General features: G+C 38.8%; 1 protein-coding gene across 1 annotated transcript in view; it reads right to left on the bottom strand.

Moving 5' to 3' along the window:
• RYBP (RING1 and YY1 binding protein) overlaps positions 1–27942 on the bottom strand; it is a 69687-nt gene that overhangs the window by 22825 nt on the left and 18920 nt on the right. The gene's annotated exons all lie outside the window — the stretch shown is intronic.

Raw genomic sequence — 27942 nt, 5'->3', positions numbered from 1 at the left:
TGGGGAGAATCTGGGATTGGTGACCAGCCCCGAGGGGCTTTTGGTGGCCTGTGAAGCTGCCCCAGCTTTGTGAAGGTCAGTGGTGCGGGGAGATGCGGGGAGCTGCCTTTGGGTCCCCTCCTGCTAGGGACCTTGGTGTGCGGGTGGCGGGACCTTGCCGGGCAGACACTCTGCCTGTGTGTTGCTCTGTGCCTTTGTGAGTCTGATCTCAGAACTGGTTCCCACCTTCCCGGCGTGCACTGTGCCAACAGACCAGCAGAGGCTGGGGTTGGCATCTGGTTGACCAGCCAACCAGAGCTGAGCAGGGAGGGGCGGAGCCCGCCAGCCTCTCCCGCAGCCGGGAGCACCGCCCCCAACAGGAAAGGGGCGGGTCCCGCTCACCAGGCCCCAGACACACCCGCAGGGCACAGTCCTGAGGGGGAAGGGACAGCAGCTCACAGGAGGACTTTACAGGAATAAGACTCTCAGGGACTGTCCTTTGGGAGCTGGAGGAAACGCTGAAACCCCTCCTGGGGGCTGGGCAGGCAAAGGGCTCACCAGAATGTTCTTTAATCGAACCCACGGAGCCCAGGCTGCTGAAACGGCCCAGACAGAAAAGGCAACCGGCTGAAATCAATCTGAAGCTGCAGCAGCTCAGAGCCTGGGGAACTAGAACCAGAGGACAGGGTAGGGACTGAGGAGCTGGCGGTGGAGCAGAGACTAACTCCTGCAGAGTGAGCACCTGACAGCGACACCTCAAGGGGAGTGACACCCTGAGCTACACTAGCCACCCTGCACCCTGAAGACTCTACAGAAGACTCTGGAGCAAGACCAGGCAACCACAAGGCTACAAAAATAGTTGACAAGGGGAGGTGGTCCACGGAGAGCCTCAGATCAACCATCTACCTGAGGACACCTGAGCCAAACCTGGACGGCTCCTCACATTGGGTGACACACAAGCACCTCCCAGGAGAACTGAAATCAGCCCACAAAACAGTGACCCTTGGACAACATAAGCTGCCCAGAAGAAACCTACCTGATTGACTTTTCTTCTTCTGTTTTTTTTTTTTTTTGGTTTTGGTGGGGTTTTTTTTGTTTGTGTGTTTTTTCTCTTTATTCCTTAGAATGAAGAGAAAAGGGGGAAAATTTATTTTCTTCTTTAAATTTTTAAAAATTTTTTAAAAAACATTTGTAACTAAATTTTTTTCTCTTTTCACAAAAGAATTTTGTCTTGCTTAGCTTGTTTTTAGTTTTGTTTTATTTGCTTTGTTTTGATTTATCCTTGCTTCTTCAATCAAGACTTTCTTGATATCCCTGCTTGACGACTGGGACTTTATCATTATAACCAAGTTTACTGCTTTTCTCTATAGTTTCCCCCAAATTTCTTACCGGACTCCCTCCCTGCCTGGGTTTCATCTCTCTCTCTCCTCTCGATCCACTGGCATAACTTTTTGTTCTTTTTCTTTTTTCTTCTTCCTCTTTTCTTTCGTTCTTCTGTTTTCCTCCCTTTTATCTTTCTGTCTTTTTGTTCAATTGTTAGTTTCTCTTATTGTCTTTACTGTATTTCTGTTTTCTCATTTTCAACTATTACCCTATTCCTATTCTCTTCCTTAATGTTTTGCTGGCCCTTCTTTCAGAATCTTTTCTCTGCTTCTATTATCTCCCAGTAGCTTATCTATTTTTACATTTTAGTTTACTGTTATTTTCTAAATTTTCACCACTATTAACAATACACATCTCTCTCTCTCTAAGCTTTACTTTTATTTCTCTCTTTATTTTTTTAAAGCTTTTTGTGTGTGTGTTCTCCCTTCACTCTCCCAGTTCTATTTTCACGTGGGTTGTTTTCATTGTGACTGTCAAGATATTTTGTAAAATACCTCGTTTCCTGGAAGTTTAGTTGTATATTGTCCTGCCTTGCCAATACCCGTACAACAGCTTACACGACGAGGTTGGGGCTGAGACACAGTTAGCCAACTTGAGAGGAGGGTCCTCCCAAGGACTGATCAACAACAATCTAGGCCCAACCACAACAGGAGAACATAAAGAAACCACAAAAGGGACATGCCTAGAGCACAGAGCTCAGAAGTATAAGGAAAACACACCTCTGAGCTCCACTGGACCCACAAGACAAAATCCCACCCCACAAGACTGGGAGACAGCAAATATATCTAATATATAGATATAAACACTAAGACATACCAAAATGGGGAGACAAAGAACCCCCAAATTAAAGAAAAGGAAACATTGCCAGAAGTAGTCTTTGATTAGATGGAGTTAAGCAAGTTATCAGAAACAGAGTTCAGAGTATTGATGATGAAGATGTTTAAGGAACTTAAAGAGAAAAACAAGGCAATAGAAGATAAGATCAAGGACCTTAGGGAAAACATGAAAAAAGAGATACATACCATAAACAAAAATCAGACAGAAATAAAGAATGCTGTATCTGATATCAAGAATACACTGGAAGGAATTAAAAGCAGGCTCAACGAATCAGAGCATAGAATAAGTGACTTAGAAGACAAGGTAGAAAAAAATCACTCAACCAGAGCAGGAAAAAGAAAAAACACTTAAAAAGCATGAGGACAGTCTAAGGGAGCTTTGGGACAACATGAAGAAAAACAATATTCGCATTATAGGAGTGCCAGAGGGGAAGGAAAGAGAGCAAGAGATAGAGAACTTGGTGGAGGAAATAATGACAGAAAACTCCCCTAGGCTTGCGAAGGAGAAAACCACACAAGTTCAGGAAGCAGAGAGGGTTCCAGACAAGGGGGACTCAAAAAGACCCACTCCAAGACACATCATAATTAAAATGGCAAATGTCAAGAACAAAGAGAAAATATTAACGGCTGAGAGAGACAAGCAGTGACCTACAAGGGAACCCCCATAAGGCTGACTGCTGATTTCTCAACAGAAACTCTTCAGGCCAGAAGGGAGTGGCATGAAGTTCTCCAAGTAATGAAAAGCAAGAACATGCAACCAAGATTGCTTTATCCAGTAAGGCTGTCATTTAAAATTGAAGGTGAAATAAAGAGCTTCCCAGACAAAAAAAGGCTAAAGGAGTTCAGTACCACCAAACCAGCATTGCAAGAAATGCTAAAAGGACTGCTCTAAGAAAAAGAAGGAATAGTGAGAGAAAGGTACATCAGCATAAAGGGGAAAAATGGCATCAAAGAAGTTATATCAATAGTAACCTTAAATGTAAACAGAATAAATGGTCCAATCAAAAGACATAGGGTAGCTGAATGGGTAAGAGAATAGGACCCAAATATATGCTGTCTACAAGAGACCCACCTGAGAGCAAAAGACTCACACAGGCTAAAAGTGAAGGGATGGAGTAAAATATTCCATGCAAATGGAAAGGGAAAGAAAGCTGGAGAAGCAATTCTTATTTCTAACGAAACAGACTTCAAAATAAAGACCATAATAGGAGAAAAAGATGGTCACTACATAATACTAAAGGGATCAATCCAACAGGAGGAAATAACCATTATAAACATTTATGCACCCAATAAAGGAGCACCTAAATATATAAAAAATTTCTTGGGGGACTTTATGGGGGAGGTTTACAGCAACACAATCATAGTGGGGGACTTTAAAACCCCACTGTCAGCATTGGACAGATCATCAAGACAAAAAAATCAACAGTGAAACGCAGACCTTAAATGACTCACTAGAACTAATGGATTTAATTGACATTTACAGAACATTTCACCCCAAAGTAGAATACACATTGTTCTCAAGTGCACATGGAACATTCTCAAAAATAGACCACAAGTTAGGGCACAAAGCAAGTCTCTACAAATACAAGAAGATTGAAATCATATCAAGCATCTTCTTGGATCACGATGCCATGAAACTAGAAATCAACCACTATAAAAAAACTCAAAAATATTCAAACACATGGAGGATAAATAGCATGTTATTAAACAATGAATGGGTTAATAAAGAGATCCAGGAAGAAATCAAACACTTCATGGAAAGTAACGAAAATGAACAGACAACAACCCAAAATCTATGGGACACGACAAAAGCAGTCCTGAGAGGAAAATTCATAGCATTACAGGACTATCTCAAGAAACAAGAAAAAGATCTAATGAACCATCTAACACAACAACTAAAAGAACTAGAACGAGAACAGCGAGAAAAGCCCCGAGGAAGTAGAAGGAAGGAAATAGTAAAAATGAGAGCAGGAATTAATGACAGAGAGACTGAAAAAACAATACAAAAAAAATCAATGAAACCAAAAGCTGGTTCTTTGAAAAGGTAAATAAGATTGATGCACCTTTAGCCAGACTCACCAAGACACAAAGAGAGAGGACCCAAATAAGTAAAATCAGAAATGAAAGAGGCAATATAACAACTGACCCAACAGAAATACAAAGGATTGTAAGAAAATACTATGAGCAACTATATGCCAACTAATTGGACAACATGGGGGAAATGGACAAATTCCTAGAAGCATACAACCTTCCACAGCTGAATCAAGAAGAGGCAGAAAACCTCTTCTAATGAAAACAACAAATGAAATTGAAGCAGTAATCAAAACACTCCCAGCAAACAAAAGTCCTGGACCAGATGGATTTACAGGAGACTTTTACCAAACATTCAACGAAGAATTAACACCTATTCTATTCAAACTATTTCAGAAAATTCAAGAGGAGGGAAAACTCCCAAACTCTTTTTATGAGGCCAGCATCATCCTAATCCCAAAACCAGATAAAGGCACTACAAAGAAAGACAATTATAGGGCAATATCCCTGATGAACATAGATGCTAAAAACCTCACTAAAATACTATCAAACCGGATCCAGCAATACATTAAAAAGATCATACATCATGACCAAGTGGGATTTATTCCGGGGATGCAAGGCTGGTACAATATCTGCAAATCAATAAATGTGATACATCACATAAACAAAATGAAGGACAAAAATCATATGATCATATCAATAGACGCAGAAAAAGCATTCGACAAAATCCAGCACCTATCTCTGATAAATACTCTCAGCAAAGTTGGAACAGAGGGATCATACCTCAACATAATAAAGGCCATAAATGACAGACCTATAGTCATCATACTCAATGGGCAAAAACTAAAACCATTTCCATTAAAAACAGGAACAAGACAGTGATGTCCACTTTCACCACTCTTATTCAACATAGTACTGGAAGTCCTAGCCACAGCCATAAGACAGGAAGAAAACATAAAATGATCCAAATTGGAAAGGAGGAAGTAAAACCGTCATTATTTGCAGATGACATGATATTGTACATAGAAAACCCTAAAGCCTCCATCAAAGTACTACTAGATTTAATTTGGCAAGGTAGCTGGATACAAAATTAATATCCAGAAATCAATGGCATTCTTATACACCAACAATGAACTTTCAGAGAGAGAAATGAAAAAAACAATACCATTTACCATTGCAACTAAAAAAATAAAATACCTAGGAATAAACTTAACCAAGGATGTAAAAGACCTGTAGTTGGAAAACTACGTGACACTGAAAAAAGAAATGGAGGAAGATTTAAACAAGTGGAAGAATATACCATGCTCATGCACTGGAAGAATTAATATCATTAAAATGTCCATACTACCCAAAGAAATTTATAAATTCAATGCAATTCCTATTTAAATCCCAACAGCATTTAAAAAATGTATATGGAACCAAAAAAGACCCCAAATAGCTGCAGCCATCTTGAGAAAAAAGAACAGAGTGGGAGGGGTCACATTACCAGATTTCAAACTGTATTACAAAGCCATTGTAATCAAAACAGACTGGTATTGGTACAACAACAGGCATATAGATCAATGGAACAGAACAGAGACCCCAGAAATAGACCCACGACATTATGGTCAGTTAATATTTGACAAAGGAGGCAAGAGCATACAATGGAGTAAAGACAGCTCCTTCAATAAATGGTGCTGGGAAAATTGGACAGATACATGCAAAAAAAATGAAACTAGACCAACTTTCACCATACACAGAAATAAACTCAAAATGGGTAAAAGACTTAAATGTAAGTCACGAAACCATAAAAATCCTGGAAGAAAACATAGGCAGTAAAGTCACAGACATCCCACGTAGTGGAATTTTCACTGATACATCTCCTAGGGCAAGAGAAACAAAAGAAAAAATAAACATATGGGACTACATCAAACTAAAAAGCTTCTGCCCAGCAAAAGAAAATAGCCTCAAAATACAAAGGAACACCACGGTCTGTGAAAATATATTTGCCAAGGATGCATCTGATAAAGGGCTAATTTCCAAAGTGTACAAAGAACTCATACTACTCAGTAAGAGGAAGACAATCCAATTAAGAAATGGGCAAAGTATCGGAATAGACACTTCTCCAAAGAGGAGTGACCTAGAGACACATGAGAAAATGCTCAAGGTCGCTAATCATTAGAGATGCAAATTAAAACCACAATGAGGTATCATTTACTTCACACCTGTCAGAATGGCTCCATGAACAAATCAACAAAGGACATGTGCTGACGGGGGTGTGGAGAAAGGGGAACCCGGTACACTGCTGGTGGGAATGCAGACTGGTGCAGCCACTATGGAAAACAGTATGGAGGTTCCTCAAAAAATTAAAACTGGAGCTGCCTTTTGACCCAGTGATCCCACTCCTAGGAATGTATCCTAAGAAGCCTGAAACACTAATCCGAAAGAATATACGCACCCCTATGTTCATAGCAGCACAGTTTACAATACCTTAGATCTGGAAACAGCCCAAGTGCCCATCAGTAGATGAGTGGATAAAAAAGCTGTGGGAAATATACTCCATGGAATACTACGCAGCTGTAAAGAAAAATCTCATGCCCTTTGGGATAGTATGGAGGAACCTGGAGAATATTATGCTAAGTGAAATAAGCCAGGCAGAGAAAGACACACATCACATGATCTCGCTTATATGTGGAATCTAAAGAACTTAATAAACAGATGAACAGAATAGATTCAATGACATGGAAGCATAGATGAGACTGACGAATGGAGGGCGGGTGGGAGGAGGGGGAGAGAGTAACCAAAGAATTTATATGCCTATATGCACAACCCAAGGACATGGACAATGGTCGGGAGAGGGACTGGGGAGCGGGATGGGACAGGGTGGAAGAGGTCACTGGGGAGAAAAAGGAATATCTGTAATACTTTAAACACACAAACAAAAACAAAACACTTTTTGGTAACTAAATGAGGTGATGGATGGTAACTAAACTTACTGTGGTAATCACTTCATAATGTATGTAAGTCACGCCATCATGCTGTACATCTTAAACTTATACAGCTGTTTGCCAACTGTATCTCAATAAAACTGAAAGGAAAAAACTGTGTATGAGATATTTAAGTTTCTATTTGGGGGTTTTCTTACACAGCAATAGGTAACTCAGACACAAGCCTTCCATATTTCTCAAATATACATTAATTTTTAAATAAAATATAGAAAAATGCCTAGAAAATGCTCCAGGTTATGATAAATCTATTTTTATTTTTATTTTACTTTTTTACAAAATACTGATTAGATCTACTCTAGAGGGAGTAATGGTTGACTTGAGGAAGCCAGAAGTGGAAGAGTTAATATTAGTAACTCAGCTCTGACCTCACAGTCAACTCTTCAGACATTAAATCAAATACTGTCAATATTTATTGTATTCCTTTAGACTAGGGGTCAGCAAACTATTTCAGCTTTGTAGGCCAAGGGGCAAAATCAACAAGACTATATAGACAATTAATGACCATTTAAAAATACAGGTGTTCGGCAATAGTTTGCCAACTAGAGACTAGATTACAAAAAGTATATGGTTTCTCATACTTAAGCAAATCCAAAACTTTCAGCGTCAATATGTCAAAGGACTTCTCCATAGGTTGCATATTATGCATTCTTAATAAAACAGCAACAAAATTTTTAACTAGAATAGTTGCTTTTTCATGAGAGCAAGGCTTGCCATTCCACAGTTAATGGTATCTCAACATGAGTCCTGAGAACAAAGACATACTGCTGTCAAACTGGAAGAAATGCAAATCTGTTTCAGTCAGAATATTAGGGGCGAGGTGGTGATGGTCGTAATGTTCCAGCAAATGAATTTATCACAAACAAGTAAGGGGTCCGAGTAGCAAACATGACGTACTGGGTTCCCAGTACAGCAGGGAATCATGCAATTCACGGTCAACTACTGCCATTATCACGTCCTCTGGCTTTAGAATTCCACAAGTTACAGATTTCCTAAATTATTATTACTATTATTCTTTAAAGTACACACAGCTCTGTAAATTCAACTTATTTGGACCAAAGGATGGTTGGAATGAGGTTAATCATTAAATAAGCCCTCATTAACCATATGATAGTCAGGAGACCTCCAACACCTAGTCCTTAAACTCTGTGACTAGCTGCTCAACCTTTGCTCAGTTCATTTGTTTTCATGGGATACATAAGCTAAAATTTTATGGAGCTAAAATTTTAATCTGATTTCTCCGAATGGCCAAAATCCATGACTTATACTTAAAACAAATATGAATAAGCCTAAAACAATTTAATTCTGTCTACTTAACTGACAGCAGGTGGTAGGTAAGTAGTGCTCTTATACTAAAAAAGAGGCAATGAAAAGTTCTGGAAAATACTTCAATTGCTTAGGTTCTCATAGCAGGAAAATTCTGTAAGAAGCCAGTGAAATGTTTTCTGAAGGGAATGCCAATCTCCTTGTTTAATTAATTTGCCTTAAGACAGTGTTTTGTTTCTGTCTCTAAATTATAGACCCATTAACCTTCTCAGAATTCTTCCTTCCCACCCCTGAATAAAAGCTTTTTGTTAAATGTTCTCTCTTTAAGTGAAAATATCACTGAAGGCACTTAAAATCAGTCTGGTGGGCCAATCACTGACCCTGAAAACCCCCATAGGAAAAAATAACAGGATCCAGCTGCATCTGCCACAAATGAACAGCTGGATACGCACTGTGAAACTATAGTCTTATGCTCATCTGGCTACATGGCCTCCTGCTCGGTGGCGGAGAGCATTTGGTAAAGTCCTCATTATCCTATCTTGGCATCTGGTGGCAGGTAAGGACCCAGTCTAAATCCAAGTACACTGTGTACTGAGGTACTGTTTTAGGACTTCAGTAGTTTAGACATACTTAGCATAAAGTTCTGACTGCACGTACTTAAGTAAAATTCTTTACAACCTGAAATATTAAGTACCTTAGAAAACTCAATATTCTAAGAACACTCACATTTTCAAAACTGTATTTAAGAAATTTAGTGCTATGCCATGGCTAACCATCTCCTTGACAATGACTCTATTCCATGTATTACTTCAATGGGGGGAGAAGAGAAGAAAAGGAAAGGTTTGAGTGTTTAAAAGTAAAGAGTGGTTATGAACTAATATTTTAATGGGCTGATTTGGTAGTTAAAAATATATAACCATTACTTAACTCTTCTTCCACTGTGTTCTGCAAAGGGTGAGATAGTCCACAAAATTTTTAATTGCATATATATAAATATTTAATCAATGCTAATGAAAAACAAACACAGGAAATTAAGACTAGGAAAAAAGACTATACAACATTGTTGCTATAGATCAGCAATTTTCAACTTTTTCATCTCATGGTACACGTACACTAATTCTAAAATTCTGCAGCACACCAAAAATTATATTTTGCCAACCTGACAAAAAATAAATAGGTATAACTTTGATTCATTCACACTAGGCACTATGGTGCTGGCTGCTGTCATGTTTTAATGTGAGAGTCCAAAGGGGAAGAGGCCAGTGCCTCTGAATCAATAGGCAGGTGCGGCATGTTTTTAAAATTCTTGGCAGCACAGCGGTTGAACATCGCTGCCCTAAACAAAGAGGTCTGGCTACTGACCCCTCGGCCTTAGGATTCCCCTTCTCCCCTACTTCTATCTCTATTTCAAAGCTTTCCCTAACTGCTCCTGTTGACCACAGTATCTACAGCCTCAGAAGTCTCTGAATTTCTGTGTGCTCTCTTATTTGGTTCTATAGACACATATAGCTAATGTAATTTTAATACAGTTGCCTTGCACTTTTATTTTTCATTCATTCATTCATTCATTCATTCAACATAAGCTGTACTTCAATTCAAGCACTGTGGAAGATGCTAGAAATGCAATGGTGTGCAAAAACATGCAATCCCTGCTCTTCAAGAACTTGGTCTAAAACAGGGAGACAAAGCAGCAAGTAATCACACGTATAAATAAAAAATTACAACTGAAGAAAGTGTTCTAAAGAACAGGAACCTCAGGGGCATATTCAAAGAAAGTGGCTTTGGGGTGAGGAAGAGTTGAGGACTGGCAGTCTCAGGTAGGGTAAACATGAAAAACGGCCATATGGTAGGAAGGAACGCCATAGTTGTTAAGACTACACCACACGAGGGCAGGAGGCATGAAGGTCAGGCAGGGTGTCAGATCGCACTACTATTTAAGGATCATGTATTCGGCTACTATAAATCCCCTATACTGTCTACTACAGTACTATATAGATGGAAACTTAAAACTCACTGGCTAGATGAAAAATTATACAACTGCGATAGGAATGTGCTGAAATACTGAACAAAATGCATACAAGTTGCTAAATAAGCAGCCTGGCAGACAATCCTACTAGATACATATTGCTGATTCTCATCTATGCCTACTCTTAAATAGGTGATTCTCAAATCTGACTGAATATGAGAATCAGGTTGTCCCAGGAGAACCAGGAAGCCCTTAAGGAACAAAGATGCTCTGGCCCCAGCAACAGAGTTATTCATTTAACAGATGTGAAATGGGGGTAACCTAGGAGGAAGTATTTTCAATGGATCCCCAAGAGACTCTACTATGAAGTCTGGGTAGAGAACCAATAGTCTTAGGGAGAGCTGTCCTAACTTACTTCTCAAAAGTAGCTTTGTGTTTCTCATAGCCCTTCCTTAAACCTAGACATTCCCCCACTCTAAACCCGATTTAACCCAACTGCTGCTGTCTCCAAACATCTGAGTAGCTAAATCCCAGAGGAAAACACACATTCTTTTCACACCCTTTCAAATAAGTAAGTTGGTATAAAAAATGAAGTGGGGTGGAATGGTGTTGGGTTGGAACAATAAATCCACTGGGACAGTAAGCAGTCCAGTCTTGACTATTCTAGTCAAAACTCTGGTTTGTGGAAGACGGGTAAAATCCATAGGTGGCTGACTTTTGTCCAAGAGAGGGGAAGGCTCAAGAAACTAGAGGAGAGCAGTGCCTTCAAAACAGCTCCTCCAGTTACAGGCAAGTAACAGCTATAGCTCAATACAGGTCAATTCTGAAGCTATTAAAATTGCCTGAATTCAAGTAGGCAGACTTTGGCTACACCTTGTGTTTTGTTACATAAGAAAGTGGCTAGTCAGTGTTATATGTATGGACCCTGAGAAAGGTGATATCTACTAGGCAGGGCTCCTGGTGGCTAACTGGACTCAAATTTTAAAAAACAGAGCCTAGCAGTCATTTCTAAATAGGGGCCTCTCATGCAAACAGCACCTCAGGGAGAACCCTGCACTAAGGTGCAGGTCTCCCACACTGAACTGCCTGCCTGCCTGCACTGTGCTCCTGCCAGCTGAGCCAGCCCCTAGAAAGGAGTTCCTGGAATCCTATTTCAACCAATAGGACTGAGGCTTTCTCCATCCAATCAGAGCTGCACAGCTCTAGTCCCATCAGCTTCTTTACTGACCAATCGGAGATGCTCCATTCTGACCAATCAGGACAGTGTCTTTTGGGCCAATCAAACTGCGAAGACTTGAAGTCCTTATCTGCATGAGGACAGAGGATCAGGGACCAGGAGCAGAGACTTTAGTCTTTAAGTCCCTCTGACTCTGAGAGCACTTTCCCCTTCCAATGAAGACTGAAGACTGCATTTTCTCCCAGATATTCTGCCAGAGCAGACCAGTGCAGAGCAGAGCTGTCTACCAGAAGGAGGTCGCCTGGCTCCAGGGCCTCCTAAGTGCTGTTTTCACAGTGTGCCGTTTGCACTGAAGTTTCCTTCTTCACTGCACCCCAAATTGGGGATTCCTGTTGGTGTTGCATTGATGCAATGACATTCAGTTGACATCTGAAATAATAGGATTCTACCCCTTATACTGTTTATATACAAAAAGGTAATGTTTATAATTATTCCAAATTATATTATTCCAGAAATATCTGTTCACATCTCTTCCATATTAGATCAACACTCAAAGCATAAAGGAGATTTTAACTATTAAGTAGGCAGGTTTTACATACTAAATTTTTTTTAATCAGGATTTTCACTCTTAAACTTATCTCAAAAGATGAAATGAAAATTTCACCGTCTCTATTTTAAAACTAAACCCATTCTAAGAATAAGTGACACAATGAGAAAAATTAGCTCTGTCCAAGAACATTCTTAAACAAACCTGGGCAAGTTGTAAATCACACCATCCAGGCACCATTATTTGAAGTCATCTTCCATTTAAAGAGTCTCGCATCAATGGCACAAGTGCCCTTCATTACCCTTCCCACTTAATACAATCTTTCCCCAGTTCCACTGACCAGGGTACAGAGCTGATGTGAGAAGGGATTACTGGGCTTCTTAATGCCTTTACTTCCTGTTGGCTGAAGGTTGAAAACTTGGACTTGGTCCTGAACTAGGTAACACATGTGGAATTGTCAGCTTAACATAAAGTGTCTTTAAAGAGTCTTGAATGAATGAATGAATGAATGAATGAAATAAACAGTATCTGCTCAGCAAATGCCTCCAAATTTCGCCTCCAAATTCCTGTAACTTTCAAATATACGTGAAAAATTTTTCCTTTAAATCCAGGAAACAAGAACATTCCATTCCACCTTTTATGACATAATTTAAAACACATTTCATTCAGATTTTTATTTCCTTCTCAAAACATAGTTACACTCTGGGGAAAAAATGACTTAAAGATGTCATCCAGTCCTTCTTTTAACAATGGCTGCATTCTTGGAAATGTGCTCTCTCTTCTTCATCACCTAACGCAACAGTATGACTTTGTGTTTAAAAAATTAACATGAATAAATCTTAGGACTGAAAAAAATAATGCAAAATTACTTTATCATGCATCAGGCATCTTTTTTCTAACCCATTTCTCTTTGTGTGGTAGTATTTAAAAGTTATTTTCTATAACCTCAGCAATTTAATACTCGCCAAACCATTTCCCTTACCTTTCCATCTAATTAAAGTAGCTTAAAACACACACAAAACATTATCTAAATTACTACTTCTTACTAAAACTTTGTTTAAAGTAATGAGATTGTTTGCACTGGACTAAGCCCAATACTAAACAAATGAAACATACTACAATTCCCTTTTAGAGATAATGACCTAAACCTATGAACACCACAAAATATTCAGGGCACACAGTAAAAAAGAAAATATTTGGTGCAAGCTAAGTAGTGCCTTCAGTGAACTGGTGAATAAAAAGTCAAAGGACAAAGGTGGTGTGTTATAATAAATCATCACAATTCCCACAGAATAGGTGAGCACTTCTTGATATTATAGAAATCTACACAACTCACATCTCTGGGGTTACTGAGGAAGAAATCTGACAAGTTGATATAAGCATTCCAAAAATAAATGCAGTTAGAAAGAAGGCTGGCATTCAAGAATAGAAATCTTAAGTGAAGTGAATCACTGTGTATAAATCTGTACAGTCTACAGAAGGCAAAGAAGTATGCACCCACAAGAAGACAATGTAACCTGTTCAAGAAAGGGGGGCTTTGGAATATAAACCACTGGCACGTGCACAAATGCTTGCATGATAAAAATTTTATTTTCACTTCCTCCTTGGGTGGTTAATATGGTTTACGTTATTGAAGTGGGAAACTAATTACTGAACAGATCCTTAATTTTAATTTTAAAAGCATGTAACTCCTTAAATTCAGAATTTTAATACATCACTACCATTCATTCATCAGATAATCTTTTAAAAATAATATACATTTTCAAAGTGGTTAAAGATCCTTCCTCACAGTAAGACTAATGTTCACCATAATAGAACAAACATAAAGGTCTGACTTATGGAAATAATAATTAGTAAGTAATTTGAACAAAAACAAGTACCATTTCCAAAGAAACCAAAACCAGCTTCACCTTTGTTCTCCACCAAATTTGAAAGGCAAAGCCTGAAGAGGTCACAGTTGAAGGCAATCCCTCACATCACCCCCACTACCTGACCCTCCTCCCCCCACTTTGATGTAATTCCTTCCTCTGCAACTCAAGTCAGCATGTAATACTGACTCTATGTATGTTCTGGATGGGTTCTGTCTACCCTCATCTTTAAAATGGAAGTAATACTAGGTGTCTTCATGGCTGCTGTAAAGATTAAAGTTATCTAGAATATGCCTTGTATGGGGCCAGACATGTAATAGTTACACAATAAATGGTTATTATCCCATCTCCTGCTATAGATCAAAGTACAGTTCATCTGAGTTACTTACTATAAACCTCCTTTGTTTAGTTTATCACAAAGAATGGAAAATTCATTCTCCCACTGTCACTAATTAATTATACCACCCCCTTCCTCAAAAGTATCAGCACTGTGGGCCAGATCTGGGTTCTTCACGTCACAATCCATTCCCAAGTAGCACTGGCGCTTCAACACATTCTCCAGAGGTACCTTTGGCTGGACTACTCCTTCTGCACCCCAATTCAACCTAGAGTGTTGTTCTTGTTCATTATATCCTGAAGCCTCACTTTTTTTCAGAAGACTCAAGAAATATTTAATAAACATCCACTATATTTATTAACCTGACAAGTGATAGCTAGAAAACCTAGAATTTGTTTGGTTTCCCTACACCTCGCAGTTCTATTTTATTGCTTTCTCCACTCAACACAATTGATCAAGCAATTCTCCGAAAACAATTTCCCAAATAAGAAAACTATGAGAGGCCCAGAGATAGTACTGACCTTTTAAGACCTTCTAACTAATGAAACTGAAGGCAATCTCATTTTCCTTTCCTGGGTACATACTTCCTTTGAAGCTCTATCTACCCACCTTATCTAATCTAAATCCATCCATTCATCCATCATCCAATCATCCATTTGTTAACAGACTCCACTGACTTGTTCTCTGCCACTAATTATATACCCGTATTTGGTAATTATAGCCTTACATCATTCAGGACCTATTCTATTATTGTTGACAGTATTACAGATGTCCCCCATATCCCCTCCTTTTGCTCACACCTCTACCCACCCCCAGTCTTTCACCACACTATTGTCTGTGTCCATGAGATATGCATATATGTTCTCTGGCTAATCTCTTCCTGTCCCCCCTCCCCTCTGAGATCTGTCAGTCAGTTCCATGTATCCATGCCTCTGGTCCTATTTTGTTCGTCAGTTTATTTTGTTCATTATTAGATTCCACCTATAAGTGAGAGCATATGGTATTTGTCTTTATCTGACTTATTTCACTTAGCACAATAATCTCTAGGTCCATCCACGCTGTTGCAAAAGGGGTCCTTCTTTTTGACAGCAGCATTGTATTCCGTGGTGTAAATGTACCATCTTTTTTATTCACTCACCTACTGATGGGCACTTGGGCTGTTTCCAGATCTTGACTATTGTAATAACTCTATGAACATAGGGGTACAGGTATCTAAAAACCTTCTACATAGCAAAAGAAATCACCAACAAAATGAAAAGGGAACCCAACATATGGGAGAACATATCTGCCAATGATACATCTGATAAGAGATTAATTTCCAAAATATATAAAGAACTTAAACAACTTAATACCAGGAAGACAAATAATATCCAATTAAAAAATGGGCAAAGGACTTGAATAGACACTTCTCCAGAGATGGCCAAGAGACATATGAAAAAGTGCTCAAAGTCACTAATCATAAGAGAGATGCAAATTAAAACCACAATGAGATATCTATCACCTCACACCTGTCAGAATGGCCACCATCAACAAATCAACAAACGACGAGTGTTGGAGAGGGTGTGGAGAAAGGGGAATCCTGCTACACTGCTGGTGGGAATGCAGACTGGTGCAGCCACTATGGAAAGCAGTGTGGAGTTTCCTCAAAAAATTAAAAATGGAACGGTTGTTTCACCCAGCAATCCCACTTTTGGGAATATACCTTAAGAATCCCAAACCACCAATCAGAAAGGATATCTGCACTCTGGATATGGTTTAATGTCTTTATGCCAGTAATAGTAGTTATGGGTTCAGCTCATTTGAGTGTTGTGTTAATGAAGCCAAGACTGTATTTCTATTTCCACGCAGACCAAGGTGTTCTGCTCTTTGGTGCCCAGATACACTGCTGCTGTTACTAATGGAATGCTGTTACTATAAATGCCTACCATTACACAGCAAGAGAGGTAAATGAAGCATTCAATATTCAACCAACACACATTAGGTAGCGACAAGTCTAACAGTCCCTGCCCTACGGGGATACATAAGGTTAGAAGTGATACTTAAGGTTAAGAGCAGTGAGACAACTTTACATGTGAAAGATGATGGTTATGAGGGCGGGTATTGTGGCACAAAAGAGTGAACTCCAACTTTGCCCAGAGTAAACAAAAGGACTAGGGAATCTTCAATCAATTAATCAAGTGAACAAAAGGAACAACATCCCTAGAGGGGAAAATATATGTAAGGGGGGGGGGGGAGACAAACAAGTGTGGGGAACTCCAAAAGACTTGGGCAAAGCACATTATCACCAGTGATAGAAAGGATGTAGGTGGTCACTAAATATTTGGGTTTATAGCCAGGGGGAGGGGGGGGGTGTCAACTACGTAGAACATCTTTGCTGTCAGTTTTGTTTTGCATTTCTAAGTTCACATGAGAACTGATTACATCATTGTGTTCTATGTCCACAGCCTTTCTCAGCCTGAACTACAGGACACAAAAAATTATTTCACTGATTTTCTCAATTCTCCCAAGGATATACATAATTAGTATAATTCTGAATACAGAGGGGAGAAGGTAATTCACTATCTCCAATGAAAACCTTAGAGCAGTAGAGCTTAATTCTCTCAAAACCAGTTAAGAAATGCTCTTGGGTTGAAGAACCATCTTTGCAGTTATCTCAGTAATGAACACAAAAGATACTATTGATCCCAAGAATAAATGTATCTGTTGAGAAGGGCTCCTGGTGCCTAACTGGGCTGAAATATATAAACAGAGGCCTATCTCACACACAAACTGCACTTCAAGGGAGAAGCCTGCACCCAACTGCCTGCCTGCATTGTGTTCCTGCCACCCCAGCCAACCTATAAAAGAATTCCTGGAACGCTATTTCAACCAATAGGACCAAAGACTTTCCCTGTCCAATAGGAGATGTGCAGCTGTATCCCCATTAGCATTTTCACTAACCAATCAGGACAGTGATTTTTAGACCAATCAAACGTGAAGATTTAGAGTCCTCATTTACATGAGGATGGGCCAATCAGGGACCAGCGGGCTGAGACTTCTCTCTATATGAGTTACCCGCTGGCTTGGAAAGGATACTTCCCCTTCCACCTAAGACTGAGGACTGCAATTCCCTGGCAGCTGAGCACAAAGGAACAAAGCAGAGCACCCTGGCACCCCAGGGACACCTCAGAGCCTGTTCCATAGTCCCGCAGTTTCATTAACTGAGCTGTTCCACAGCTGTGTTGTATCACAATTGAGCTGTTTGTACTGAATAAAGTTTCCTTCTTCACAGCATCCCAAACTGGGGGTTCCTGCTGGCATTGAATTGGCGCCAATGACCATCTGTTGACAGTATTAACTCAACCTGAGTTCTGTGCCCTTATATGAAAGGTAGTAAATGATAAGGAACTTCCATTGCTGTTATATTTTTCACGCAAAGGAGAAAGGAGAAAAGGCAGTAAAACGTGCTAAGTGTCTCAAACGGCATATTTAAAACAAAGCTTTATAAAAAATTACAACCCACAAATTAGAGGATTTAAGCTGGGAGACACAGCTGAGATCTATTAAGTATAACCTTTCACTGTAGATATAGATTAGGAAAGCAAAATCCGGGGAAGGTTTAGGTGACTTCCCTGGAGTCCCACATGGTGCTCAGGCAGAGGCAGCACTGAGCTCAACATTTCCCTGACACACCCCACTTCAAAACAAAAGGACTTTATAATGAAGTAATAATTAGCAATGGCAATGATGGAGAAGAAAATGCATTGCTTTATAATGCTTCACAAACAGCACTTACATTAACCTGACCATACACTATAATAACTAGGCTTACCTGGTTGTATTTTCATGCTGACTTTATAAAGTCTGAAATACTTTTAAATTTGCTTACTGTGTATTGATGTTGACGTTATAGTCAGTGAGAAACTGGTATCAGAAGAAACAATCTTTCTAATGTGCTAAGAACATCTAACTTATAGATAGCCAATTTTGTAGTAAATTTTTTAAAAATTAAAGTTTAAAATACAAATTCCATCTCTGAGGTTTCTATAAGAAGGTATTTTACAAATTCAACTTTAACAGCACCTTTGCTTTACCAGAAGGAATAAGCGAAGTTTGAATTTACTTGGCTCGAGCGAAAGTAACTTACTTTCACTGTGCTACAAGTGCTAATAGTGGTTATTACTTGTCTTTTCTTGTGATCTATTCAGAAACTTCAAAACACATAGACACCTCAGTACACAAACCAAGTACATTCTATTTTTAAGGAAAATGAGAAATCAATAAACTTTAGCCCAGATGACAAATTCTAGACCAAAAAATAGCAAAAATTAAGGATGATTCAGCCAATTTGTAGGCCTGTGATGAGAAGCTATCTCCATATTTATCTCTAGAAACTAATGTAAAAAGATGACCCCCCATGTCCCATGAAACCATTTCTCAGGTGGCCAGAACTATATATGCATGTTGGCAGCTTTAAAAGCGAAAATCTGGAGGGGGGGGAAAGTGAGATTGATTTACTTTTATTCTCAAAAGATTCAGAGGGCTCCCTCCAATCAGTCCTCATGCAGCTACACTAATGATGTGAATAAGAGATGACATAGCCCAACAGTTTTTCCTACACTGCATCAAATGAGGTTTCATTATTTATCACATTTACTTTTCTACACATATTTATGCTTAAATGGAGTAGAGCAGCCTAGAGAGTAGGTCAAATTTCCTGGTAAAATCTAAATTCCTTCCCCAAACACCCTCCTCCCAAAGACACTGACATAATTAAGTCATACAGTAAAAATGTAGCCAGTGGGAGCAAAACCATCATGCTTGGGGGGGGGGGGGGGTAGAGAATTAAAGGAATGAGGTTTAAGTCCAGTCACCTGCTTGTGGAATATCCACATTTCTTCAAAAGTCTGCAAAACATGCTTTCTGGTTTGTGATTGAGGAAAAGCATCCAAGTCAGCTCGGGGGCCTATCCACTCAGTTTACTAGCATGTGGTTGGTGCGAGGACAGGACAGACCGCCTGCACAGCTGGGTGTTGTTACGCTACCTGCAGCCTAACAAAAACTCGTGGTTAATTCCATATGACCCATCACCACAAAAGACCCGATTATCGTTACTTGAAATCAGTTTCTGACAAACTCCAAGGTAGAGATGTTTTTAAGATTACAGCATGCACATTACAACAGTTTCCCATATTTTCATTTCCATGCATCAGCTATGATGTTAAAAAAAACCTATATGAAGTTAAATGTCTGCATAAGCAGCGGTTCCACCTCTAGAAGCCTCCACATAATTGAGTACAATGCAAAACAAAGGAGACACCTTGCAGCAAGGCACAGCTAATTCTCTGACGGGAATAACTTTGCACAAGAGCTGAACATATTATTACTCCACCAACATGTCACATGCCACACACACACTTTCCCTCACAGAATTCTCTTGTAGCTTCCTGTAAGAAGCTTCTCAGTGAAGCAACAACTCAATTCCTCTTATCCTGCCCTCCCCAATCATCACCAAGTTCAGATATGTCCTTTTACTTCTTAGCAAGAAACACTTGTAGCTGTTGCAGGACACAATATGCACATGACTTAGGACGTGTACACTACTTAGTTAACACTACTGTGTCTTATCTGAGAGGTGATCTCAGACCCCTCTGGTTTCTGATCTTCAGGATCAGTCCATATTGTGTCTTAGCTGAGAGGTGATCTCAGACCCCTCTGGTTTCTGATCTTCAGGATCAGTCACTTATATGGCTTGTAGTCCCTACACACCCACACTTGCCCCAAAGCCAGGACTGTTCTGCAGAGGCGAGATTCCTAGAAGGTGGATGATGGAAAAGCACTTGACCTCGTTAACCTGTACCCACCTGAGATGTTCACTTTCAATTAACGGTTACCACTGTGCTGCCTTTTGCATATGAAGATGAATGGGTAAGAAATCTAACCCTGATGCCATAATTAAGTGTATAGTTTGCATTCCTTCATCAGTTTCTCCACTTAAAAAAAAAGTTTTACTCAAGTTCCACCTTGCACTTTGATAATCTATCACTAGTGAGCCCATGGCAAATGAAGACAAAACTGGGATATATAAGTATGAAGGGAGGAAAAAATATGACAAAAATTTGACATCTCTCAAGCCAGAATTATAGTGTTGTAATTGACCTCCAGATGGCAATTTTAAAAAAGCTTGTTGCAACAATAAAGTCTACATTAAAAAGTTAAAAAGGGAAAAATTAAAGGGTCTATTCCTTTTGCCATGTGTTCTAAACAGAATGAGAACAAGAACTCAGACACTTGTCCCCCACTAGCCTGAATTTCTAATAATAACCTGACAGCACTTGGAGTTTAGTTTTCTCTCTCTCTCTCTCACACACACACACACACACACACACACACACAAAAATTATACATGTGTGTGCGTGTGTGTGCGCGCGTGTAATGCATCTCAGTTAAGCTTTATATTACTTGCTCTTCAAGAAAAATGTCCTGAACAGGTCATTTCAATATAAAGTAATATGATAAAAACCAAACGTTTCACATGAGATTTACAATACATTCAGGAGTTTGGGGACAAAAATATATGTACTATCACCTGTTTTTTCAGGTAAGAAAACTAAAAAACAAGAAATGAATCAAGGTGGTAACCCAATAATGTTTTAGAAATAGACCAATAAAGGCTCACTCAGCTCATAATGCGTATACATCATCACCAGTACAACCGCCTTGAACAAAAGGATACACTGAAGTTTATCAAAATCATCAGTAAGAAAATGAAAAGGCACATAAACTTGATAAAGGGCATGTGACCAAAATATAGAAAGAACTCTTACAACTCTAAAAGGCACACAACCCAATTTTAAAAATGGGTAAAATATGTGAACAGACAATTGACTAAAGAAGACATACAAATGGCTATTAAGCACAAGAGATGCTGGACATCATTAGTCATCTAAGAAACGCAAATTAAAACCACAATGAGGTTCCACAATATAGCCACTAAACCAAGCTATATACAAAATACCAGGTGCTGGTGAGGACGGGAAGAAACCAGAACCCTTATATATTGCTGGTGGTTAATATAAAATAGAAAAATTGCTTTGGAAACAGTTTGACATTTTTTTAAAGGGTTAAACATACAAACACCATATAAATCAGCAATCCACTCCTAAGTTATCTACTTAAGAGAAACAACAACACATGTCCACACCGATGTTTATAGCAGCATTAGTCATAACATCCACAAATTGGAAACAATCCTAATCTATTAACAGGTAAATACAGAAAATATAGTTTACCCATGCAAGGATATACTACACAGCAATACTGTAAAACAAGGTTGGCAGACGTCAAAAACAGTTATCTACTGAATGATTCCACTGACATGAAATTTCTAGAGACTAAAAGGGTATCAATGGTTGGTTGCCTGAAGGGTGAGGACCGGCTGTAAGTGTTCTAAAACTGGGCAATGGTGATGGCTCTACAACTGCATAATAAATTCACTAAAACTCACTGAATTATTTGATAGGTGAGTTGTATAGTAAATTATGATGCAATAAAGCTGATAAAAATGAAAACTTTAACAACCCAATTCTCTAGAAATTTTTAATATTGAAGCTAATTTACTTCTCAAAATAGTCTCATCTTTATTTACCAATAAACAATTGATTATGTTTTCAAACAGAAACTGTGTTAGGGGTAAAAGGAAACTAAAGGTGATGGCAGTTTCTCATGTTAAGGCATGTTCCTTAGAAATTTCTAACAAGAGCACACATATTTCAGTCTCATCTGCAAGGTAAAAAAAAGAAATTCAATGCACTATCCAGTACCTGTACTCTTGGGCATTTCTCCAACAGAAACAAAACTTATACAGGGTGGGGCAAAAATAGGTTTACAGTGATGAGTATGTGAGAGAGCGTTTGTTCCTGCATATTATCGTTGTCTTTTCCATACGAACAACTGTGAACCTACTTTTGTCCCACCCTGTACTCACACAAAAACCTGCACACAAGTGTTTACAGCAGCTTAATTTGTTCATAGCCAAAACCAGGAAATGATCCAAATGTCCTATGGGTGAACACTGAAACTGTGTTACATCCATAATGAACTACTGATACATACAACTTGAATGGATCTCAAAGGAATTATGACTGAAGAAAACTTTCAAAAGGTAAGGTTGTATGTATGATTCCTTTACATAACATTCTTGAAATGACAAAATTATAGAGATGAAGAAAAATTAGTAGTTGCCGTGGGGGGGGGGGCGACACACACGGGACGGGGACGGACAGGATGGACAGATGGATGGATGAACAACCAAGGCTATGGCTATAAAAGAGTAGCAAGGTGGCTTTTTGTGATGAGACTACTGTGTCTTGACTGTGATGGTATTACGCAGACTACACATGATAGCATAACATGAAACTAGCTATGATTCTCATATTCTCCACCCCTGCCCACACAAGCCCACACACAGGTCCAAGTAAAACTAGAGGAATCTGAATAAAGTCTGTAGACTGTATCAATGTCAATGTCCTGGGTATGGTACTGCAGTATAGTCATGTAAGATGTTACCATTAGGAAAAACGGATAAAGGGTATATGGGATTTCCTTGTAGTATTTCTTACATGTGAATCTGCAATTATTTCTTAAGTTTTTTTTAAAGAGTTAAAAAAAAAAAATCAACAAACTATATATGCACTACTACTTCTATGGAATACCAATGTATCACATATTCTGAAACTAAGAAGTCTTGAAATATATTACTCTTTTTTGGGACATAAATCTTTGCCTGTAAAGCAGACCTAACAAAATTTGTGATCAAAACCAATCATTAACTATTGTTCCCTAAACACTAGAGAAAAAAAGTAGGAAAGCGATTCAGCACTTATAACTTCTATACTGAATTACATAAAACAATCTCTGGAGGTGGGTTAAAAATTTTCACACAAAAAGAATCTCATTAACCAGAAATGCATTTTCTCTAGTGTGGTATAGATGGAGCCTTCAAGACTATAAGACGCACAAAGAGCCACACCTTTCATACAAATTCCAGGTTTACCAAGCAAGTTCAAATCACTAACCTGGGCTCTTAGCACCTTCACACACAAATCTCATTTAACAGGGTACCTGAGCATCTGGTTAGTGGAAAGAACTATCACAATAAACTGTCATTCTCCTTATACCTCAGTCTTTTAGGAGCCAGATTTCATCTTCCTCCACTATCCCTACTTAAAGCCTGTAGAGTTCCATCCCTAGAATATGGTGACCTACTGACTGATGGCACCCAGCAAGGCTTCACATGGAATGAACAGCTGCCAGTAGGAGGGCTAGGGGTCAAGGTGAAACAGGGTCACCATTTCAAAGAAAGAAGCAGTTCTAAAGGACCCATTTGAAAAACATTAACATTGCCTGATAGCTATAACAATGCAAAGAAAAGCAAGATGGGCACATATCGTACAGTCATTTTGTACCCTGAACTAGAGACAACTAAAGACAAAAGATAGAAAACATGGGATGAGAACTATGAAAGAATCAAAAGAAAGGACTGCCAAAGTTCAAATTATAACTCAGGGAAGTATACCCAGAAGATTAAACCCTCTCGGATTAAATTAATTAAAATCAAATAAAATTTAAAATTTCCTCAGTCTCATTATCCACATTTTAAGTAGTCAATAGTCATATGTCATTAGACACTGCCATATACTGGACAGTATAGATACAAACATAAGCATCATTACAGAAAGTGATGCTGCTACTGAACAGTTCTAATTTATAGATTAAATGCAATCTAATCAAAATCCCAGCAAGTTTCATAGAAATTGACAAGCTAATTCTAAAATTTACAAGAAAAAACCTGAGGCCTAGTATAGTCAAAACAATTTTGAAAAAGAAATACCAAGTTGAAGGACTGGCAGTACCTGAATTCATGATTTATGTTGACTATTTACAGAATTCAGACAGTGTGGTGTTGGCAGCAAAGGGCTGACACAGACTCCATGAACAAAATAGTTGTGGATGAAAAGGGGCCACATGCTAACCTGACAGCTCAAGGAAGGCCTGCACAGTGGCCTTGCAAACTCAGAGACCTAAAGTAAGCACAAAGGATGGTCTGACATTAAAGCCCTAGCTGGTCTGGCTCAGTGGTGACAGCGTCAGCCTGCAGACTGAAGGGCCCCGGGTTCAACTCTGGCCAAAGGCACATACCTGGGTTGCAGGCTCCATCCTGGCCCCGGTTGGGCCACTTGTGGGAGGCAACCAATTGATGGCGTTTTTATACACCAATAATGAATTCTCAGAAAGATAAACTACAAAAAAAAAGAAAAAAAAAAGAAAATCTCATTTACCATTGCAACAAAAAAGTTAAGATGCTTAGGAATAAACTTAACCAAGGAGGTAAGAGACCTGTACTGGAAAAACCACAGGACACTGAAAAAAGAGAGTAAGATACAAACAACTGAAAGAATATACCGTGTTCATGGACTGGTAGAATTAACATCACTAAAATATCCATACTACCCAAAGCAATCTATAGATTCAATGCAATTCCTACTAAAACACCAACAGCATATTTCACAGAGCTAGAACAAATATTCCAAAAATTTATATGGAACCAAAAAAGACTCCAAATAGCCTCAGCAATCTTGAGAAGAACAAAGTTGAAGGGATCACAATACCAGATATCAAATTATACTACAAGCCACTGTCATCAAACAGCCTGGTACTGGCCCAAGAACAGACATATAGATCAGTGGAACAGAACAGAGAACTGAGAAATCGACCCACACCATTACACTCAATATTTGACAAAGGAGGCAAGAACATACAATGGAGTAAAGACAGTCTCTTCGGTAATTGATGCTGGGAAAATTGGACAGGTACATGCAAAAAAAATGAAACTAGACCACCAACTTACACCATACACAAGAATAAACTCAAAATGGATAAAAGACTTTAAAGTAAGTCGCAAAACCATAAAAATCCTAGAGGAAACCATAGGCAGCAAAATCTCAGACATCTCTCATAGCAATATGTTTGCCAGTACATCTCCTAGGGCAAAAGAAACAAAGGAGAAAATAAACAAATGGGACTACATCAAACTACAAAGCTTCTGCCCAGCAAAAGAAACCATTAACAACACAAAAAGGGAGCCCACTGTATGGGAGAACACATTTGTCAATCATATATCTGATACTGGGTTAATATCCAAAATATATAAGGAACTCATACAACTTAAGAAAAGGAAGACAGACAATCCAATTTCAAAATGGGCAAAGGACCTATATAGACACTTCTCCAAAATGGACATACAGATGATCAAGAGACATATGAAAAAATGCTCAAAGTCACTAATCATCAGAGAGATGAAAATTAAACCCACAATGAGGTCTTACCTCACACCTGTCAGAATGGCTCCATCAATAAACGACAAGTGCTGGCGAGAGTGTGGAGAAAAGGGAACCCTAGCACACTGCTGGTGGGAATGCAGGTTGGTGCAGCCACTGCGGAAAACAGTATGGAGTTTCCTCAAAAAATTAAATATGGAGCTGCCTTTTGACCCAGTGATCCCACTTCTAGGAATGCATCCTAAGAATCCCAAAACACCAATCAGAAAAAATGTATGCGCCCCTATGTTCATAGCAGCATTATTTATTTACAATAGCTAAGATCTGGAAATAGCCCAAGTGCCCATCAGTAGATGAGTGGATAGAAAAGCTGTGGGACGTTTACACCATGGAATACTATGTGGCTGTAAAAAAGAAGGGTTTCTTACCCTTGGGGACAGTATGGATGGAACTGGAGAGTATTATGCTAAGCAAAATAAGTCAGTCAGAGAAAGACAAGTATCACATGATCTCACTAATATGTGGAATCTAAAGAATAAATAAACTGATGAACAAAATAGATCCAGTGACATGGAAGCATGGAACAGACTGAGGAATCTCAGTGGGAAGGTGGGGGGAGTGGGGAGAGATTAAGCAAAGAACTTATATGCTTATATGCATAACCCATGGACACAGACCATGGTATGGGGAAGGCCTGGGGCTGAGGCGGGGGGTGGAGGGGGGTCAATGGGGAAAAGGGGGGGATATATCTGTAATACTTTCAACAATAAAGATAAATTTTACAAAATAGTTTATAAAAGATATGGAAAGAAAATAAGAACTTAAAAGGAAAATACACAAAAAAGGTGAAGGGATTAAGCAAAAAAAAAATAGGAAAGAAATATACAGGTGGTCAATAAGCACATGAAAACATGTGCAACATAGTTAGTTATTAAGGAAACACGAATTAAAACCATGAGATACCATCAGATGCCCTCTATCAGTCTAAAATTAAAATGATTAACCACATTTAGGTTGGCAAGGATGTGGAGCATCCTTATACAGTGCATCCTTATACAGTGGAATTTGAAATGATACAGCCACTTTAAAAAACAGTTTGGCAGTCAAGTTAAACATACTCACTGATTCCACCCCTAGGTATTTACTCAACAAAAGTGAAAGCATAGGTCCACACAAAGACATGCTCAGGAATGTACAAAGCAGCTTTACAACACCTAGAACATGGAAACTCAAATGCCTGTCAACAGGTGAATGGATAAACAAATAGCAGAATATGCACACAATGAAATATTATTCAGCTGGAAAAGGGAATGTACATCGATGAATCTCATAATAAGCATGCTGGCTGAAAGAAAATAGACCCGCCCTCCCAAAAGAGTACATACATCTGATTACATTTATATAAAATTCTAGAAAATGCAAACCTATAGTGAAAGAAAGCAGATAAGTGGTTGCCTGAGGACAGAACGTAAGAAGGAATTACCAAAGCGCAAGAGAAAATTTTCAGGTGACAGATGTGATCATTATCTTGTTTTTGGTAGTTTCCCAGGTTATTCTTTAAATATTAAGTTTCTTATATGCCAAGTCTACATAAATAAAGCTGAAAAAAATTAAGCACAGACATTATGCCTTTTCTCCTGATTGGAATACAATACTTTTTGTTTTTTAATACAGAGGATTAATTAATACAAAGGTTAATACAGAAATTATGCATTAGTACACAAAATTTATTCTACATAAGGGTTACTGACTATTATCTTTTAAAATCAGGAGACGCTACAAAGAGAGCATATTTTTATAAAGCAAAGTATTTCTCACTGCCTTTAAGTATTTTCAAAATGCTGTATCTTCATTCCTAATTTTAATTGTTAATAGAGCCTAACATTTTAGCTTTAAATTTAGTATCAAATACCATTATGACAATCACACACCTTACAAATTATAAGATGCATCTCTTTAGAAACAATCTGCACCACCAGGGTCTCACCAAGACATGAAGTGGCTTTCCAGATGCCTAGAAGAATCGTGACTCTAGCCCGTGCGCAGCCTCCGGCGACTGAGGTCACTGTACTATTTCTCACGCTCCCTGCAGCAGTTACCCTACTTCTTCCTTTTCTTTATCTCCATACCCGTGTCTGGTCCAAACATTTTTATGTCCAGCACAAGAAAAGATGTGAAAGGAAAGAAACACAACCAGGCTGAGTTTACTCCAAGGTCAATTATCTGATTAGCTCTTTCCTGCTTCGTGCC

This window comes from Miniopterus schreibersii (genome assembly GCF_964146895.1).
Source record: "Miniopterus schreibersii genome assembly, chromosome: 15".
Taxonomy (NCBI): Eukaryota; Metazoa; Chordata; class Mammalia; order Chiroptera; family Miniopteridae; genus Miniopterus; species Miniopterus schreibersii.
Note: the sequence above shows the minus strand (reverse complement) of the source record. Positions and strands in the feature narration are given on the sequence as shown.